Consider the following 18,452-nt stretch of genomic DNA (forward strand, 5'->3'; position numbering starts at 1 on the left):
TGCCTACACAGTCGCTTCCCGGAACAAGAGATTACGGAAAGTACAAAATCTCTGCAGTGAAACACTCAGTCTGTGAGATGGGAATTCCACCACAACAGACATCTGAAGTGTTGGAATGGAAATATCTCAAATAGCTGGAAGTTGGACAGACTTATCCTCATCTTCCCTGCTGCACCAAAAGGTGGCTATTGATAAGTCCTGAGCGTTTTCCATAGTACTAGGAGTGATGAGGGGCGAAGATTTCAGTGTTCACTCATTCAGTCACATTCTGTGACTAGTCTCAGCTTTCTTTTATTGTGTTCCAAGTTGCATTTTATTGGTTGTGGATAAGGAAACTATGGTAACCACATTATTCTTAGCCTTCATGGAAGAAACAGCTTTCAAATAAACAGAGGAGGCTGAAATACATTTTTAAGGCAGTTGGCAGACCGAGTGTTGCATTAAAGAACAAAACAGCCAGCCACTGAGTTGTAGTTCATTTTGGATCAAGAGAAAATGATTATGGAATAAAAAAGAAACCTTTCATAAAACTAGAATAATTTATTGGCAAGAACACTAGAGAGATAAAAGAAAGCTGGGAAGGTTGTATAGAGGCCCACCTAAGAAGATCAGCATGAGAGTGTGTGAGAGCCAAGAAAAATCAATCAAAAAGTAATAATAAGGGTTTGGGATGAGAAAAGAGGCAGGGGAAGTAATTTTCTTGGGGCATCTGTTTGACATTCTTTCAAATGCTTTCTCGATGCTCAGGAAAAGAGATTTTTGTGTTTAGATTGTACTTGGTAGAGTTTACTTTGTGTTTGCTCCAGATAAAATCCCTCTCCTTGTATTTTATTGCACCCAGGGTATCACTGGGTGAAAATGCAGCAAGAGAAAAATCTGTACTGCAAATGCATTGTGATTCTGTCCTCCCAGTTCTCTATAAATGTTATTTATGGGACAGATCCAGCTTCAAGCTTCATTAAATGTGTTCCATGCAGTCTGAAGTGGAGAGCACGAGGGATTAGGTGGATAAAGACCTGCCTGCCTGGCTTTGGAGTCACCATGGTGATGGGAAGCTGTCTAGTCTTCCCCACTAAGTGACTGGCCTGGGTGAGGAAGCTTAGACCTCTTGGTAATATCTGAGGTTCTCCAATATCTGAGGGTTTGCTGTGTCCTGTGCAGCTCTGTGCTTTGCAAGGAATGAAATTACAATTCAACACAGCCCTTGCAGCCCTCCATGAACAGCACCGTGCCCATCTTGTGAAAGCAAATCTCTAAGTGTTCAGAAAATAACAGCAATAACTCCCAATTTTTTCCTTATCTCTTATGCCTCTATGCCTGATAAGTTTGGAATCTGGTATGTGAAGTCTCATTCCTGAGGAGAGGCACAATTCATTGGCTTAGGCAGGCCAGGATTTTATCTAAGACGCGTGCCCACTGCTGCCTTGGGTTTTAAAGTGACAATATCGTAGTGTCTTACAGATGTTTGAGCTAACTCGTGCTTGTTGGCAAGCTGCAATTAAGCTAATTGGTTCCAACATATATGTTTCTGATTTAACAAAGTAATTAATCCAGAAAAACGTTCCAATGCGTTTGCCACGTGCCCAGGGCAACAGACACTGTAGCAGTACTCACTCCATCTTACTGAGTCTCTAAAACATTACTCTGGTACTAAGCTCTCTGATCCTGTGCTCACCCAGTGCTTCTCCCAGACCAATCAATTTTAAACAAGACAGACTTATGAATTGTTGGGCTTTTTTAAAGGAAAAAAACCAAAACCAAATCAAAACAGCAAAACCAAATCAAACCCCCAAACTCATGAAATGTTAATACGGATGAAGTCAGAACAGCTGATTTTAATTTTGTTAAACATAAATAATCTCCTTCGTAGCCTGTTTCACTTCATTTATCTTCATTCTAATTAATAGAAATCTCTTGTGTACTATATGAGGGCAAATTTCATAGGACAGAGCATGTTAAAATAGTGCCACAAAATATTGCCATCCCTTTTCTTTAAAGGAGTACGGAATAGATTGCAAAATCTGTGGTCACAACGTATTTCCAGGCTGAAAACAGAATTAGAATTATTGATCATATGGAAGCAATATATAACATCCTTGTGTAATCTGGGACAAAAGATTTATTATCACTTTTGCATCTTAATGTGAGTATACTGCTAAAGCAAACAGAAACCAGTTAACAAACACCTGCCAGCACCCATTGAGTTGTTTTGGGGTTTTTTTCCCCTTCTGGAAAGCCTAATTCCTGCTTTTGTGTCCCACGTATTCCTGCAGCCAAGGTTGACAGCTGTGCTCCAGAAGCAGCAGATATGATTTATTTGCAGGATACAGTATAAAGCTCAGTGCTGTCAAGGACAAGAAATAATGTTCCCCTGTGGACATAAATCTTTACTGGACCAGGTTTAGTCCCAAGTGCTTGCATAACGTTGTGCAGGGCTTAAATATGAGTGTTCAGAGTATGGGCTCACAATTGTAACAACTTTTACTGCCTGGTGGATTTAGTTTTTAGGGTTTTCTGGTCTGCAGACTTTTAGGGTTGTTTCAGAGGGCTTTTCGCAATGGATTTAAGGCGAATCAGTCTATTCAAGTGCTCTATGGCAATTATGTCTCATCAAACATGAGGATCAGTGGCTAAGTGGTCCCAGGGGTTTCCAGAGCCGTATTTCTGCCTTCTACCGTGGGCAGCTGGGGCTGCTCTGAGCCATTTTCTCATGTCATCCTTAGCACTGGGACTTGGGCACCCCCTGAGCAAGGGATTCAGCTGGCTGAAGATGCAGAGGTTGTGATGGAAGGCAGTGTAGCTCACTCAGCACTGAGGAAATGCTCTCTTGTGAGTGAATGTCAGGGTTTTTTGGAAAGGTGGGGGAAATGGGACGTGCTTTCGCACCTGCATTGGGTCCTTATCCATCCAAATGCTTGTTCTCAACCATGGGAGATGAGGGCAGGCAGCTCCCTTGCCGTGGGGCTGTAGCATACACTCCACCAGTTCAATCCACAAAGAAGCATTTCTGGAAAATACATTTTCTTTTGCTGGACCATGTTTTCTCTAAACACCCCGATTAATCTGATACTCGTTAGGAACAAATAAAAAACCTCCAGGCTTAGCTTGGTTTTGGGGATAAGAATAATGAGGAGCTGTTAGAGTTCTAACTCCCAACCCAAAACTCTGTGGTGTGACAGTGCTGCAGATGCATTAGGGGATGAGTGGGTTGTGAGCTCAGTCCCTCAAGCAGTCTAACTCCTCCTTCCAGGAGCCAAGCTGGAACAGCAGGACAGGAGAGGCTTTCACCTCCCTGTGGGCACGGCTGTGCCCCCACATGTACACAGACGTGTTTGAAGAGTGGGAGGTGCTGCCCAAACTTTCATCCCTGGCTGTAAAACGGAGTTAAATACGTCACTCCAAGGAGATAACTGAGACAGCTTGATGGCTCTGGAGTTCTTACATCAGCCCTGCCAGCTGTTGGACTGTAAAGACTAACAGCTTCTGTTAACGCTTGTTAATGATCTCTTGCGAGTATTAGGGCACTGAAGAAAATGTCTGGGTTTTGTCGGCATTAAATGTGTTCCCAGTTACTGGGGTGTGAAGAGGGGCTTGGCTCCTCAAATAGTATTCCCTTTAGAGAAAAAAAAAAAGATCCAAGAACGTTTTAACTCCTGAAGTTACCTGTGCCAAATCACCTCAAAGTCTGCCTGCATTTTATCCAGCGTGTCCATGGGTTCCCAGAACTCTGTCTGATGTTCCCCACCGCTTAAAGACAACAAGATGTGTTTGTCTCTTCATCCTGAAGATAAAGGCTTTGGCATCCCATTAAAAGGGCTCCTTTAACCTGTAGCAGTGCCACTGTGTCCTGTAGGGATAAGGGCTGTTCTGCAGAGGCTCTTGGCTTCCTGCCTGCCACTTTTATCTCACGAGGGCCACTTACCACAGCACCACTGAGATCTTCAAATCCTCCCGCGGGGCAAGGCAGGCTCTGACCCCTCGAGGTCCTCACGGTTCTGCCTGCTGAGGCCTCTCACCTGCACCTAATCAGGGTCTGTGCAAAGAAGCCAAGGAAATGTGCTGGTGAAGGGGAAGGATTTCCCCATCCATGTGTGAAGTGAAAACCTTTCAAGCCTGCGCTCTCCCTGATACAAGGACGGCATTTAGCCTGTCCTCAGGAGCTCCTTGTTTGTCTTTCAGGGATCCTTGGTTTGGTACCTAACTCTCCAGTGCTGTTTTAGGGAGGAAGAGCACTAGAAGCACTGCGATATTTGCAGCCCTACAAAGATTTTAGTTCAGAAATGTAATAAATTGCTGTTACCACTGCTTGAAATGGGAGCCTGATGGTGTGCAAAGACAAGTCTGTTTTGCAGAATCTTGCATTTACATTTTGCTCTGCCAGTGCCTTTCTTTTAAAATTCGGTTTGGGGATGTCCATGCCCCAGTTTACCAGTTCAAGAAACACCTGGGATGGATAACAGTGCAATAACCAAGTGGATATTGGAGTACAAAGATTTACTGAGTGAAGGGGATAAAGAAGGAATGTGAGAGAGTAGGCATGCTGGGTAGTGTAGAGGTTATTGCAGAGGTTATTCCAGGCTTAAGTGTTTGCATGGAGACAGGGAAGTGAATATCTCTCATTTTATATCACACTTGTGTCTCAGGTTCCTCTCAGCATGGTTTTGATATCAGAACATTTCTTGGATTTGTTCTTCTCTCCAAACCCTGATTTGGAGCAGCTTTTCTCTGCAAAGAATTTTCCTAATTCTCGGAAGACAACTGATCCCAGTGGTGGAAAAACAAAATCCTTCTGACTCTTTTGACCCTTCAAAGAGCACTGTAAATCCCTCAAGAGGTCTTCCCCATCAAGTAGGAGCCCAAGGCCCCTTGTCCTACACTTAGTGAGTTGGGGACTGAGTTAGCAAAAAAGTTTGGCCGTAGTTTAAAAGAGTGAAGGCACTGGCATATTCCTTGCGGTTTTGTATTCCCACTCTGGTGAAAGCAGAAAGATCGACAACAATAACCGAGCCGCTCAAGTGCCAGCCGCGCTCCTCCTGAGGCTCGTGGGAAGGCTCCCCCTCCCTCTGCGGCACTTGGGGCCGGCTCTCCGTGGTGCCCTGGGACAGCCACTGTTCAGTCAGGTCACTCAGCCTCTCCTTGCAGCAAAATGAGGAAATGTTCCTGCCCTGACCCCGTTGTTCCCGCCGGGAACGCTCCACAGGCCGGGAAGAGCAGCCTTTGTCCCCAGCAGTGGGCCTGCCCCGCACACCTCCTGTGTCCCCGGGGCCTCGGGGGACATCGAGTTCAGCTTCTTCCTTCAAGTGTTGGATTACAGGGAGCAGTGACCTAGAAAGGTGTTGTGGGGGTTATTTTTTTTTTTTTTTTTTTTTGCAGTTCTCCTTCTGGCTGATGTTATCTGTGATCTTTAGAGAAGATCCTGTTTCTGGCGTTTCCACTGACTCGCTGTTGGCAAGTCTTCACGTCAACAGGTTTTATGGAATGAAAGCAGGGTGTGTGAGCTTCCAATACAGACTGAATGTCCTGGTTTCTTCACATTCCTCTGTCCCTAATGGATGCTTTGCTAGTAAAGCAGAGGGGACCTTGTTCATTTACTGCTGGGGCTTGAAAACTCGTGCTCACCTTCCCGATTCTCTGGACAACCACTTACCAAGTTTGCTTCTGAGCTGTATCTTAGATTCTTACTGATTTTTGGGGCAGCTTCTGGAGAACAGCCCATCAAGGTTTGATCTCCAGGGTGTGTTGTTCTGCTGCAGGGTTTTGGCCTTCTGGCTAAAACACAGGTATTGGGGGAGATGTCACCTTGGAAGGCTGCTTGACCAATGAAAATTTCTGCCCTGCTTTTTGTCATGTAGGACATAGGAATGCCAAGCCTGGTTCTTATACACAACTTATGTATGTCTTTTATCCTCTTATGGCTTTTCTCATTCTCACGGAACTTGTTCTCATCCACGGAGCTTATTCTTCTCTCCAGCCTTCCTGGGGCTCCTTTACTTACATCAGAAGGCAATGAAGGAGGACTCCCAAATTAACATTACCACAGACCAGCCTGGAAGAACTTTAGAGACCTGTCACTTGTAAGCAGTTTTCCTGTTTTCTGCCTCCACAAGACTGGTACATTTTGTAAGAGGTGAGGATGCTGAGCAGTAAGAGAATGCTAAATGCAATATTTTTAGGATGGCAGGTAAAGGAAAGCTGTATTTGTAATTTTATAATGTGTGGGCTCAACAGAATATCTGAGGCAGCCCAAAACTACATTGCTCTCTTGTAAACACCTGTACAGTCAGAAAGAAAGGGGGTCTAGTGGTCTAGAAACAACCAGAAAAATAAAGCTTGGCCCTGTTCCCCCTCTTCTTCTGTTTTCCTCGTTTTATTGCAGCTTCCTCCAACCTCACCTGCTTCAGGTTCCCCAACTCTACCTGTGCCTGTTTCCTCTCTTCTTTCCTTGACTTTTCTAGGAGTATTTCTCTGACTGTTTTTCCCTTATTTCTCTGTTCCAGCCCACGTAGTGCCCAAATGACCGTTCCTTGTTATTCTCTGTAACCCCTGGCTGTCAAATTTTCAGGTCAAAAACAGGATACCACAAAACCAAAAAGAATTCAAATAATTTCAGGAGCCCAAACACCTCCTCTCTCAGTCACTAAGGGTGTCACTGCCAGCATGTCTGTTCCTCAGCCCTGTAACAAGAACGGTAATTTTCCATTCTGACCCCTTTCTAGATATTGCATTCAGGCTCTTAATCTTGCTGCTCTCCAAGATGCAGCATTTCCTTTCTTTCCATCTGTCTTACTACAAACCTCATTCAGGCTGTGTTTCTTTCAGAGCATCATTATTGCAATATCCTTTGCTCTGCCTTTGTCCAATTTGTACTGAAAATATCCACCTTCCTAGGAATATCCACTGCATGGGCTGTGCCAGCCTCTATTTGCTTCTCCCCGCTTGTTCCCTGCTCTGCCACATCTATCCTAACATGCTTAGATTTATTTCCCAGGCCATTGCTGTCTGCATCCCTCTCCTGCCATCCCCAAATCCCCAAAGCACGCCCAGCTCCAGCCCAGCACACCCTGGAGCTCTCCTCAGCTCCCAGGGAGTGTGGGATGTGTCGTGCCCGCACGTGGCTCGTGGCACCGACACCTTCCTTTGGCACTGGAGCTCCAGGCCATGCTGGTAATTCCCAGATGCTTCAAGTTAACAGTTGCTGTCGCTACTCTTGAAAATAAAACTTGCTTTAGGAGAATTTGGAATATTCTCTGCGTTTAGTAGAGTCTGAAAGCAAAAGACTGGTTGCTAAGAAGATTGTCTCTTTTTATTTTCTTTTTTTTTTCTTGTTAATTAATTGTAGTCGAGGGTGGCCAGTCTGAACAGCAGCTTTTCTTGCAGACTCCCAGAGGAGCCATCCTTAATCTATTCACTCCATAAGGAAATGGTCAGGCCCATTTTCCTTCCATTGAGAGTTATCTCGTGAGTCTTGGTACTGGAGCACAAGAACAGCTTGTAAAGTTTTGGCAGCACTGCCTGAGTAATCTGCCCAGGGAAGCACTGGCTGTAAAAGCTGAGTGGGCTCAAAGCATGCAGTACGAGCTAGAGAAAGATGCAGTGGGAGTAACTGTGCTCTAGTAACACAGTGTTACACACTGTAAAAACTCAAAGCAAGCTCTGACAGACTGTTTTCCAATTTAGAAGTACATGATCATATGCAGCTGAAAAAGCTACGCTTGTTCTGATGTTTTCTGGCCGTGGCTCAAGAGCAATGCTGTCCTTTTGGGAGGTGTTATCTGCAGTGGCGCTGAGAGTTAACTCTCTGCATAGCAAGGTTGAGAGTTGCTTTGTTTGGATGCTGGGAAAAGTGTGACTGTGGGATAATTGGGACTTAAGGAAACTTGGTTTCCATGGATTGATTTGCAGGTACAAATGCCTGCCCCTCTCACAGTTTCATTGTCAGCCTTTTCAGCTGCTGAGCTGTCATCCACTGAACATCCACTCAGCCTGGATTCTTTTTTAAAACATGCATTTGAAATGGTTCACCACACCAGTGTTATAGATAGAAGTATTTTTATCACCCAATTAAAAAAAAAACTTAAAATCAACAGAAGCTTTTTTCCCTAAGAAGTTCTTCAACCGCTCTTTGTAATGGAAAGGGCAGTAATAATGAGGTGATTTTTATGTCAAAGAAAAGTGGAAAAGGGAAAAAAATCCAGTCATGTGGACCCAGGTGAACCTGGCTGTTGCAACATTAAAGGTTTCTGCATGTGCTGAATGTGTTCTCTCCCTCTGCAGTTCTTTATGCCCAGCATTCCAACAGCCAGTGCTGCCAGAGGGACAGGGGAATTCATTTTTGTCTCTGTGGCTTCATTGGTGCAACAACAGAGAGAAAAGCTGCCTCAGAAGGTATCCTCTTTAGGAATGCCTATGGGGAAACTTGCAAAGGGGTTCACATTTGCGTGCTCCGGGCTGTGTTTGCACTCACAGAGCCAGCAAACCCTGGAGCTGCCTGCCTGGTGTGTCCATGAGCTCTGCCCTGAGCAGGCAGCTGGGGCAGGAGGGGGCTGTGTGTCCAATCCAGGCTCAGTTCTAGCACTTCTGGCTTTGTTAATATTTAGATAATATACTTTTCACCTTGTTGGAGGGAGAGTGTTGATAAATGACCCAGTAAAAGCTCTTTTTCTATCTAGGGATATTCAGAGCACGGTGTATTTGTGCCTACAATAGTGAGGGATCCTTGCCTTTAAGAGGAGTTGGATTGTGTTGTTTCTTGTACTTGTAGCAAGCACATTCCTATTTGTGACAAGTCAAGAATAGGAAGTCCTGGAAATGTGCTCCAGCATGGTATGCAGTGTTCTAGTTGGAACTTGGCTTTTCTCTGCTCACCAGGAGAGAGGAGAAAGGTGCTGAACGTGGCCTTGCTGTGGGACACAGAGTGGTGGATCCTTCAAGCTTCACTGTTTGTCTCCTCGGTTATTTGTCTGCCTGTTCTACTGGCACACCTGTGCTGCTTATTTACAGCACATTTATTTATTCACATTTATGTGTGTGTGCCCTTCAGTTCCCAGTTCAGCTGCTACAATATTGAAACATCCTTTTCACTGGTAGAGAGTGGGTTTGTCTGTGTACTCCTAAAAATGACACCAACAGCAGTCTTCAGAAGCTTAGGCCTCATGTGCTGCATGGTGATGAGTGAGGACTGGGCAATAGTTCACATCATTTTGATGAAAAAATGAAGGTAAATCTTTCTTCTTCTATTTCATCTAATATTAGACTGGGGGTTCTTGAATAACTCCTTCCCCCTTGGTCACTGAGCAGCTCCTGGGGCTGCAGCAGGGCTCTGTGTGTGCCCAGGCCTTTGAGGCTGTGCTGTGCTCACTTCTTGCTCTGTTTGAGTGGCAGCATTATTCCCATGGTGCAGTCCTGGCTGAGGATGGCTCTTAGACGAAGGGTTGAAAGGAAATTATTACAATTGCAAATCAGATTCCAGTGGAGATTGTGCAGCAATTATTTGAAAATATGCTCCCTCAGTGATAGTTATACAAAGTGAGCCCCACTGTATTACAAGCCACGAGGTAAAACTTTCTGCCATTTCATCTCTCGCTGATGCCACCTACCACAGAAGCATGATCTGATCGGTGAGGAATAAAAATGAGGCTTTATTTCCATGCTGGGAAAATGCCATATGATGTTTAGCAGAGTGCAGCAGTAGCTGGAGAGCCCCCCCAGTGCAGACACTTGGAGTTACCATGGAAGTGACTCCCCCATGCAGGGTCCTTGCCACAGACCTTGTGAGGGGATTCACTGTGTGGGGGTGGAAACAAAAGCCAGGTCACAGCTAGAGTCACCCTGCAGCTTTTGTCCTTGTCCAGATCACTTTCTCTTCACTGAGGGCTCAGAAGGGTGAATGCCACTTAACATTAATTGTGCAATGCTCCAGGATGTACACGAGGCAAATATGTTATTTGTGCCCAGGCAATGTAGTGCAGGGGGCACTTGGGCCTGCACATCAGAAGAGCAAAGGAATGTAGCTGGGGCTTGGGGTGTTTCTTAGACACCACAGAGTTAGATGGAAATGTACCTTCCACTACAATTTTGTACCTTTTTTCCCCCCCGGAGCAATTTCTTTCTGGCGTCAGTTTCCCCTGGACTTCTTTTTCCAGGGGGGCTCAGAGCAGTGTCCAAGAAGTGAACTTCTTTCCCCTTTCAGATGTCTTCAGACAAATTTTCTGTGCTGTCACCTTCGAATGTTTTAGCGCGTTCATAAGTGGCAAAGATTTCAGGAGACTAGTGGAGAATCATGGATTAATTAATCATGGATTTTAGAAACTACCCCGTATCCTGCAATACCAACAGCGTAGCTCTGCCAGCCTTGTTGAGTCACTGGAGTTTATCCATTTCTTTTCAGTGTAACTCTGTGCTTAGAGAAGATAGTAGTTGCTGTGCAGGTTTCAGAGAAGTGGGTGTGATCATGCTTTTCATTCACCATAATTAGCTCCGCCTGAAGATCTACATCCCACCCAAATCCTGCTTGGTGGCTTATGTCCAAACTCAGTCAGGCATAAAAAGCCTTCAAAGCCAGACCAGATTTGCAGAATGCCCAGGAGTTGAACAATGCAATGATGCAAGTCAACTGTGGACTTGAAGAGCTTTCAGTAAATTGAAGTCTGGAAGCTATGAAGTGTTCTGCTGCGCTGCACATGGCAGGGAGAAATAGGTTTTTAAAGCCATTAACTCATTGCAGGCCAAAAACTCAAACACTGGTGAGCTTGGGCAGCCTGTAAATGCCAGCAGTTTGCTCTGTTTGTGAGGTTCTTCCTATGGGTCTTGAAGCTGCATTGAGAGCACAACACCTCATCCTACGCACCATTCTCCTTGTTCTATATTTAGGCTAGAGACAAGGAGATTTGCAGCGTCTTTGTGTTCAGAAACAAGAGACTGAAATAATTCTTGATTTGATTTTATTATGACTAAGAAAGACAGCTATCTTAAACATTGCAAAAGCAATGGAAGTTTTGACTGCCCTTTCTGTATAGCCCCTGCTGTGGCTGGTGCGAGTTGGGGAAAAAACCCTCCAAAATTAAAGGAAAGTACCAGTACCCATAATTCTTAAACCTTTCCCCATTTAAATATCTAACCTGCTGTTTTCCAGGATGTATACAGGAGCTGTACAGACCCCCAAGAAGCATTGGAGGCATTGATGTGCTAACACCTGAAAAAAGGCAGCTTTTTTGTTAGTTTGTTTCTCGGTTGTGAGAGAAGCTGAGAGCGTTCCATTTGTACCCGCATCCTGTGGCTGCTCCCACATGGCCCTTCCCAGAGATGGAGGCTACCAGAGCTGTTTAACAGTTTGGTGTTTAAGCAGGAGGGGAACGTTGTGCTCCTGTTCCTGCTCCTAGGAATGTGTGTGGCCATGTTGGAAACTTCTGTGTAAAGTGCAGAGTCATCCTCTTGGATAACTCCATCCTCCATCTGCAGCTCCACGCACAGCTCCAGTATCACCGAGCCCTAAACCCAAGGTCTGGATTGAGCTGATTTCACTGTCAGGATTGCTGGATTTGCATCCCTCGGTTTCATGAGGGGGAAGGTGTGGCGTAAGTGAGAACTGGAAGATGTGAAGCTGTCTCCTGTCAGGGAAGGATTTGAATACTGAGTCCTCCTCCTCCTCTCCTGGGAAGTGATTGCTGCTGGCTATTGAGTGAGAGGTGGGCTCTGCTTTGCTGGCTAGAGGAAACAAAAGGGCTGCAGTGGAAGAGCCTGTGCTAAATGCTCTCCAAGGTCTCTCCCTAATCCTTCCAAGGAGGATTTTCCCTTTCCCCTCTGCTCCTGACCCAACACGGGTGGGAGATATGCTTAGCTGGGGCATCTGTGGGTGTACCCGAGGCCGCATGGTGAACTTGGCAGTCCAGCAGCAAAAGTTCAGCTCATAAAATCATAGTCAGGGCTCTGCAGAGCTGAATAGAGGTTTTCTGATTGCAGAGATTTGGAGATTTGCAGTGACTCAGGCCCACGGAGGCGTTGGCAGAGGGAGCCAAGTCCTTTAGACTTTCTGGCTCCAGGATGCTGCCGGGAAGCGAACGGCAGAGCCCAAGACAAGCCTCTTCTGCTGTGCTCCCGGGCAGAGCCGGGGCTGCACCTCCCGTCCCTCTGCCAACACCCGCACCTGTTGCTGCTCAGGTGTGCGGGGCCGGCCCCACCCGAGCAGGGGTTTCCTTCTGGCAGGAGTCGCCTCTGTGGCCGGCACGCTGTCAGTGCGGGTGGAGGGATTTAGAAAAGCAGGCGCCTAATCCCGTGCTGACCCTCCTTAAGAGGCTCCCGCACACGGCGGGCTGCGCTCCGCGTTGCTAAGGCCCGGTGTATCCTGGAGACGGAGCGCAGCAAATCGCGGCGCCGCTCTCTGGGAAGCCGACATCGCAGCCGGATTGCAGAGCTCCGCCACAAGGAACCCATGTCCTCCTCCTGCCGGAGCGATGGCGACGGCTCCTTGGGCACAGGAGACGAGGAACCGCGGGGATGTGCTGCCGAGCTCGCCCTGAGCTGAGGGGGCGTTTGGCACACGTGCTGCGGCTGTGCCGAGCCGGGCTTCTGCTTTGAGAGCTGCAAACAGCTTTTGCTCACAGCGCTCTGCCCCATCCTGCCCTGGCGGGCACTTAAGCCTTTTTATTCCTTTTTTTTTTTTTTTTTTTTTTTTTTTTTTTTTTGGAGGGGGGCTGAAGCCATGGCAAAGGTCCCCGACAGAAGCAGGCACAAATGGAGCGCGCTTCACACTTTCCTCCGCTGCAACATGAACCCGGAGACCCAGCGGGTCGTGGTCTTTGTCATCCTGCTCTTCCTCATCATCGTCAACGTGGTGCTGATGTTTCTTTTGGCATTTCACTGAAGGAGGACAGCCGGTAGTGGTGTGGTGCATGGGGGTTTCCAGGAGTGGCCAACAAATCAGCAGGTCAGCTTGTCGTTGTCTGCCTCTGGTCTGCTTGTCTGCTGTCACGGTGACTGTGTGTCTCAGAGTATTCCTCCCGTGTTTTCTAATCATCAGCTCGTTCCCCACCCCGCTCCCCTCACTCTCCTCCTGTCATCACTCGTGCCTTGCGCTTTGGATCCCAGGTAAACGAGAGAAAGGGAGAGAGGTAACGGAGCCAACCTGCTTAATGGTACCCGCTCTCCGTGGCACTAACCAGCCCTGATTGCCAGCCGTGACGATGCCGTGCCTGCACGTAGCACTCCTCAGCCCTGGAGAAGCCCCAGGTGCTGCTGCTTTGTTTGCAGAGGGACGGTCGTGCTGTAAGGAGCCCTTACACAAGGAGCAGCTACACGTAAACACCTGCTGTAGGAGCTGAAGCCTGTACGCCTCCGCTGCTCTGTCACCGTCAGCGCTGTGGCATGAGTGATGCCCAATTAGCCAAAGAGATTGATTACTAGAGTCCGTCAGGAATTCAGGCTGAATAAACGCTGCAGCAGTGTGGACAGAGCGTTTTGTTGGCTTTAACGCCGTTTCCTTTATGACACCTCGGTGCTTATCAGCTCTGTGTATCAAAATGGCTGGCAGGGCCACAGCCCCGGACACGGACTGTCAGCCCCTGGTCCCTGACGGGCACGGGCAGTGGCTCCAGGAGTGCCCCTGTGGAAGGGCAGGAGGGAAGGGCAGCCAGGCCGCCCGCCCCATGCAGGCCTGCTCACCTCCCTGATGTTCTCAGCAGCCCTCACGTCACAGCACTCCCACACTTGGCATTGGCACCCCAATGGAGCAACCCTCGACTGGATGGCATTGGAGGAGACACGTCCCTGCAGGAAGACAGACTGGAAAGGAAGCCACAGTGCGCTGTGCTCAATGACACTGCTTGCTTTCGTGCAGAAGACTGCAAAAGATGCAAGCCCTTAAAACTCAGCAGGATCCTTCATTTTGTGTGTTAGGTAATCTGCAATTTAAGTACAGCTTTCACAGGGGCAGTGTGTTTGCAGACAGCTTTTGGTTGAGGCTACTGCAGTTCTTTCAGACCTGAATATTTATGGCTCCTGGAGTCTGATCTGGTGTTGAGAAAGGCTGGATGGTGGTGTTGTCTCTGTCATCATGAGTGATGTACTCTGCATCGGTTGTTTATGTGATTGTGTAATACATTAGTGTCGTACAAAACCACGCCACTTTAGCACGAAAGAAATGGAATTTGTACCCGTGGAGCTCCTTTCTGTTACACCTGGGGTGCAGAACATCTTTTCCCTGAGAGAGGACTCTCTCTTGCACTTCTGGGTGTGGGGCAGCAGCAGGCCCCAGCTCCCTGCAATTCTCTGGGAATCTCTTATGCAGGTGAACAGTTTCAAGTTATTAAAAACCTCAAACTAGGCTATAAATTCTATTATCTAGCCACTGTGATAAACAGCCACCAAAACCATCCAGTCTATGTTGTTTTCTGAAGTTACTATGAAAAAAAAAAGCTAACCACCGCTCACAACTTGGCTTTCAAACCAATCTGTTTTCTCTTGCCTCTAAACTTTACCTGAGGCCTTAGTTTCTGTGGGAATCAGAACTGAATGGCATAAGGTGGAAAAAGGATTGTTTCTTGGAAAGTACAAGTGGATGATGGGAATGTGTAGCTCAGTCTTCAAATGACACGTGAGGGACCAAAGTACGGCTTTGGGGTCACAGGTGTCAGGGACAGAAAGCTTTTGGTAGCTGCCTATTGAGGGCAAATCCTGTGCAAGGTTTGAGCAGGTTCTGAAAGTGCTCGAGGTTCAGAAGCTCCCACCTCTGTTCAGTGGGAGCAGTGAGGTGCCTCAGCACCATGGCAGCCCCTGCACTGAGTTTGCACTGTCAGGTGTTGCTGTCGTGCCTGCTCCGTGTCTTGAAATACTGCAAAACCCCCTGATGTTAGATGAGAAGAGCAGTCATTCACATGCACGTGTGGCTCTGAAGAGCTGGAGATGAGCTCCATTCATAATCCCAGGGTTTGGCTTAGCATGTGGGAACCGTGTGGGGCAGCTGGGAAGCTGAGCACCAGTGTCTCCCAGCCTCGAGCGAGCCTGGATTCACCAAGTGACTCATGCTCTTGTTCAGCTCGGTGCCATGGCCCTGAAATGGTCCTTGGGTGGCTTTTGTCACTGAACTGGAGACTGCAGCTTCCTGTTCCACTCTGCCTAGGAAGGGACTTCAGGGAAGTTTTCCAGGAACTTCTTTTTATTAAGGGTCCTGTAAAATTGGTTGGCATTGTGCTGGTCTTGTGGTGATGATGTGATTCACCCTCTGCTACTGCTGCATGTTCAGTTTGGGGATGCCTTATTCCTGCTGCTTGTTGGAGGGCTCTGCTAGGTTGGGAATATCAGACCTGGGAAGGCCTAGGAATGCTGTGAGTTTGGGCAGTTTGTGCCCCTGGGGTACAGAGCTGCCATGCTGCACTCCTCTGGGAAGCTCTGTACTTGCTGATGGAAAGACCCAAGCTTTCCCCAGGAGAAAACCGGCTCAGTGCTAGAGAACTAAAGGAAAGAATTGTTTCTTTCAAGGGCTATGGGGAGTGCAGGACAGCGAGGAAGAAAAGTATATTACAGGATAGAAAGGGTTAATGTGCCCTCTGGTGAAATTGCCTTCCCCTTCCCTGCTTGGGACAATTTGCATTACTCCTGCTTAGGACAATTTTGTACTGGAGCAGTCGGGAGCAAACAAAGTAGAACTGTTCTTGCACTTAAAATTCTGATCAGAAAAATATCAAGATTACAGAGAAGCTTATGGAAATACGTGTTCCAACACTGCCTGCACAGGTGTTAGCTTGGGTTGCTATGAGCCTGGGAACAGTTTCCCACTTACTATTTAACGTTTGGTGAATCTTAATTTCCTCTTTCCAGTGCTTGTCTAGATTCTTGATACCTGACTAATCCTGAAGTACCTGTGTCAAGTTTTGTAATGGGGAAGTCAGTGTTTGTCTCCTTCCTCAGCTTCCCCTGCAGCTGTACACATTCTGCTGGAAGCTGCAGTTGACAAGCAAGTGTTATTCAGTCTGGTATTAGTTGTGACTCACTCAATCCTGCCTCACATCTTGGCTGAAGAAACTGCAATGGCCAATAAAGACCGGGAAAAACAGAGCTGGTGAAGGATCCCTGAAGTGTGTGCAGAAGCCGTAGATGGTGACGGAAAGGCAGTGGGGAAGGAGAAGGAGAGAGCGCTGGGCAGGAGAGAAGAGGCTCGGACATTTCTGTTACATTTTTGCTGTCTGCACTTATTTGCCAGCAGAGCTGGCTGCTCTGCAGAAGGGCTGTGGTTGTGCTCTCTGCTGTCACCTGAAGAGCAGGCCCTGCCCTGGCACTGGGGAACAGCCCTGGGAGGGAGCAGCACTGCAGGGCAGGGGGGAAGGCAGATGGGGAGCTCTGTGCCCGCGGCTCCCTGTGCCCAGGGCTCCCTGTGCCCAGGGCTCCTGCTGCAGAGCAGGGCATTGTGTGGCAGCCAGGCCTTGTGTGGCCATGGACAGCCCCTCGTCCTTCCCCTCATCCCTGCGTGCAGAGTGAGGCTGTGCCCGCACTCTTCCCGTGCCCTGGGGTGCTCCGTGAGACAGGGACATGGATGTGTCCTGAGCCCTACAGGGACACAGACAGGGGTGTCCCATGCCCTAATCCCTATAGGGACAGGGGTGTGCCATGTCCTGAGCCCTGCAGGGACAGGGATGTGCTGTGCCCCCTGCGTGGGGCAAGTTCACCAGAACATTTAACAGGCAAGAGCTCTGCTACTGCTCCGCTTGGAGCCTTGTGAGAGCAAAGAGCATCTGTGAACAGGAGCACAACCTAGACATCATTTCCAAAGGGAGAGCTGGGCTTTAGATTATATCTTTGCTTAATTTGTTCTCCCAGGCTAAACTCATTTCTGTGGTGATATGTGGTATCTGCTGTCTTTGTGATTTATTCTTGGAATTCAAGGCATGAGCTGGTCAGATAAGAAACACAGTAAGCATTTAGGATGATACCATCAACAACTACTTTTAATTACTCCTTCCAGTGTTTTGATTTAAAATAAAACGAAAAATTAACACACAACAAAAGAAGCCACATTACACAGGTTAAAGAAAAATTTCTAGAGGGAGAGCACTTGTTATTGATGCTGTGTCACTGGCCTTGTTAACTAGAGTGTGCTGCAAACTGGAATAAAATTATTTATTATGTGAATCTCTGTATGAGTTCTTTGGCCAGGATTACTCCAGGCAGGACTCCTGATGTCACATGCAGTGCACCCACTCTGTGTCTGCATCTGGCGGTGGCAGAACTAGGGCTCAAAGAGGTGGCATGGACCTGTCTCACACCACAGTGGCTTTCCCTGTCCCGTTGTGTGCGCGCAAACTTTCTGCATTTGTACTGATAAATGCGAGGGCTCACCTGTTTTGGAGGTGCTAAAAGAAAAACGTCACCCAAAGCACCAGGAGGATATTGGTCAACCTTTCAGCAGAGGAGTCAGCCAGGTGTGAAGGACCAGAGAGGGAAATTTGGGAGTTTGCTCTCTCTTGCAACAACCCAGGAGACCTGGCCCCTCTGGAACGCTGTGGTCCCACCCATCCTGCAGCAGCACCGAGTTCTTGTCCTGTCTTACCCTTCTCCCTCCCTGGAGAGACCCTCCAGAGAGCACCAGTTTCACACTGGACACCTGAATCTCTGCTGTTCCTTGGTGCCAGAGCAGATGGAGCCTCCCCCAGCTGGGGGACAGGGGCTGCCTTCAGCCCCCTCTGTCCTTCCTGCAGCTGCTGGGAAAAGCCAGGGGACACAGGGCATGGAGCAAACAGCTCAGGGCCCACACCTGAAATTCTTGTGCTTGTCCAGTGCTGTGTGTGTTTGGGATATCAGCTCAGGAATGGGATCAGTGGTCGTCTCCTGCTGAGCTGTGCTGGTTTTAGGGGCCACAGTGCAGGGGCAGTGCATGAGTGCTCTTTGTGGGGCTACAGCTCCAAGCAGCACAGGCACAGCAGGGCTCCACTGCCTGTGCTTGTTCTGAACCGTGATCTGATCCGTTCCTGGCATGTTGAGTATCTGCAGTGTTGTGGAAAATGTTACATAGAACTACAAACATTGGATATAGGCGTTGTGTGAATCCAAGCAGCCACACTGGGATCTCTCAGCAGCAGTCCAACACAGCTTTCCTCACCACACCAGATGAAATACTTCTAGCAGGAGATTAGGGAAAGACAGGCTGCTAAGGAGTCATGGCTTGGTATTTTTAGCGTCCCAGTTCACACTTGTAGGGCCCAGGAGCCAGCACTTGTTATAATAAGCATAATCTAATTACGTAGTGAGAAGATTTGCACTGGATGCCAAGAGAGGAGTACTGGGAATGGCAGGAGCCATCGCTTCCTGACCTACCAGAACGTGCTCAGCTGAAACTGAGCTGCCTCTGCAAAACGGCTTGGTCCTGCTGGAGAGCTGTGGCCACTGTGGGAGGGTTGTGCAGGGAGTCAGGGCGGCAGAAATGAGAACTGGTGCACAACAGGAGCTGTGTGATTGATTTCCTGTCT

General features: G+C 47.9%; 1 protein-coding gene across 3 annotated transcripts in view; it reads left to right on the forward strand.

Moving 5' to 3' along the window:
- The window catches only part of ARHGEF4 (Rho guanine nucleotide exchange factor 4), a 119,188-nt gene that overhangs the window by 78,060 nt on the left and 22,676 nt on the right, over nucleotides 1-18,452 (forward strand). Inside the window, exon 1 of one of the 3 annotated variants that reach the window (XM_066193986.1) lies at nucleotides 12,688-12,922. The exons of the other annotated variants lie outside the window; for them this stretch is intronic. The gene's annotated coding sequence lies outside the window, so the exon portion shown is untranslated. Of the gene's footprint in view, nucleotides 1-12,687; nucleotides 12,923-18,452 lie in introns of those variants that run through there. 3 annotated transcript variants of the gene reach the window in all.

Source organism: Chamaea fasciata, unplaced genomic scaffold, assembly GCF_029207755.1.
Source record: "Chamaea fasciata isolate MVZ Bird 193981 ecotype frontalis unplaced genomic scaffold, bChaFas1.0.hap1 SCAF_11, whole genome shotgun sequence".
NCBI lineage: Eukaryota > Metazoa > Chordata > Aves > Passeriformes > Sylviidae > Chamaea > Chamaea fasciata.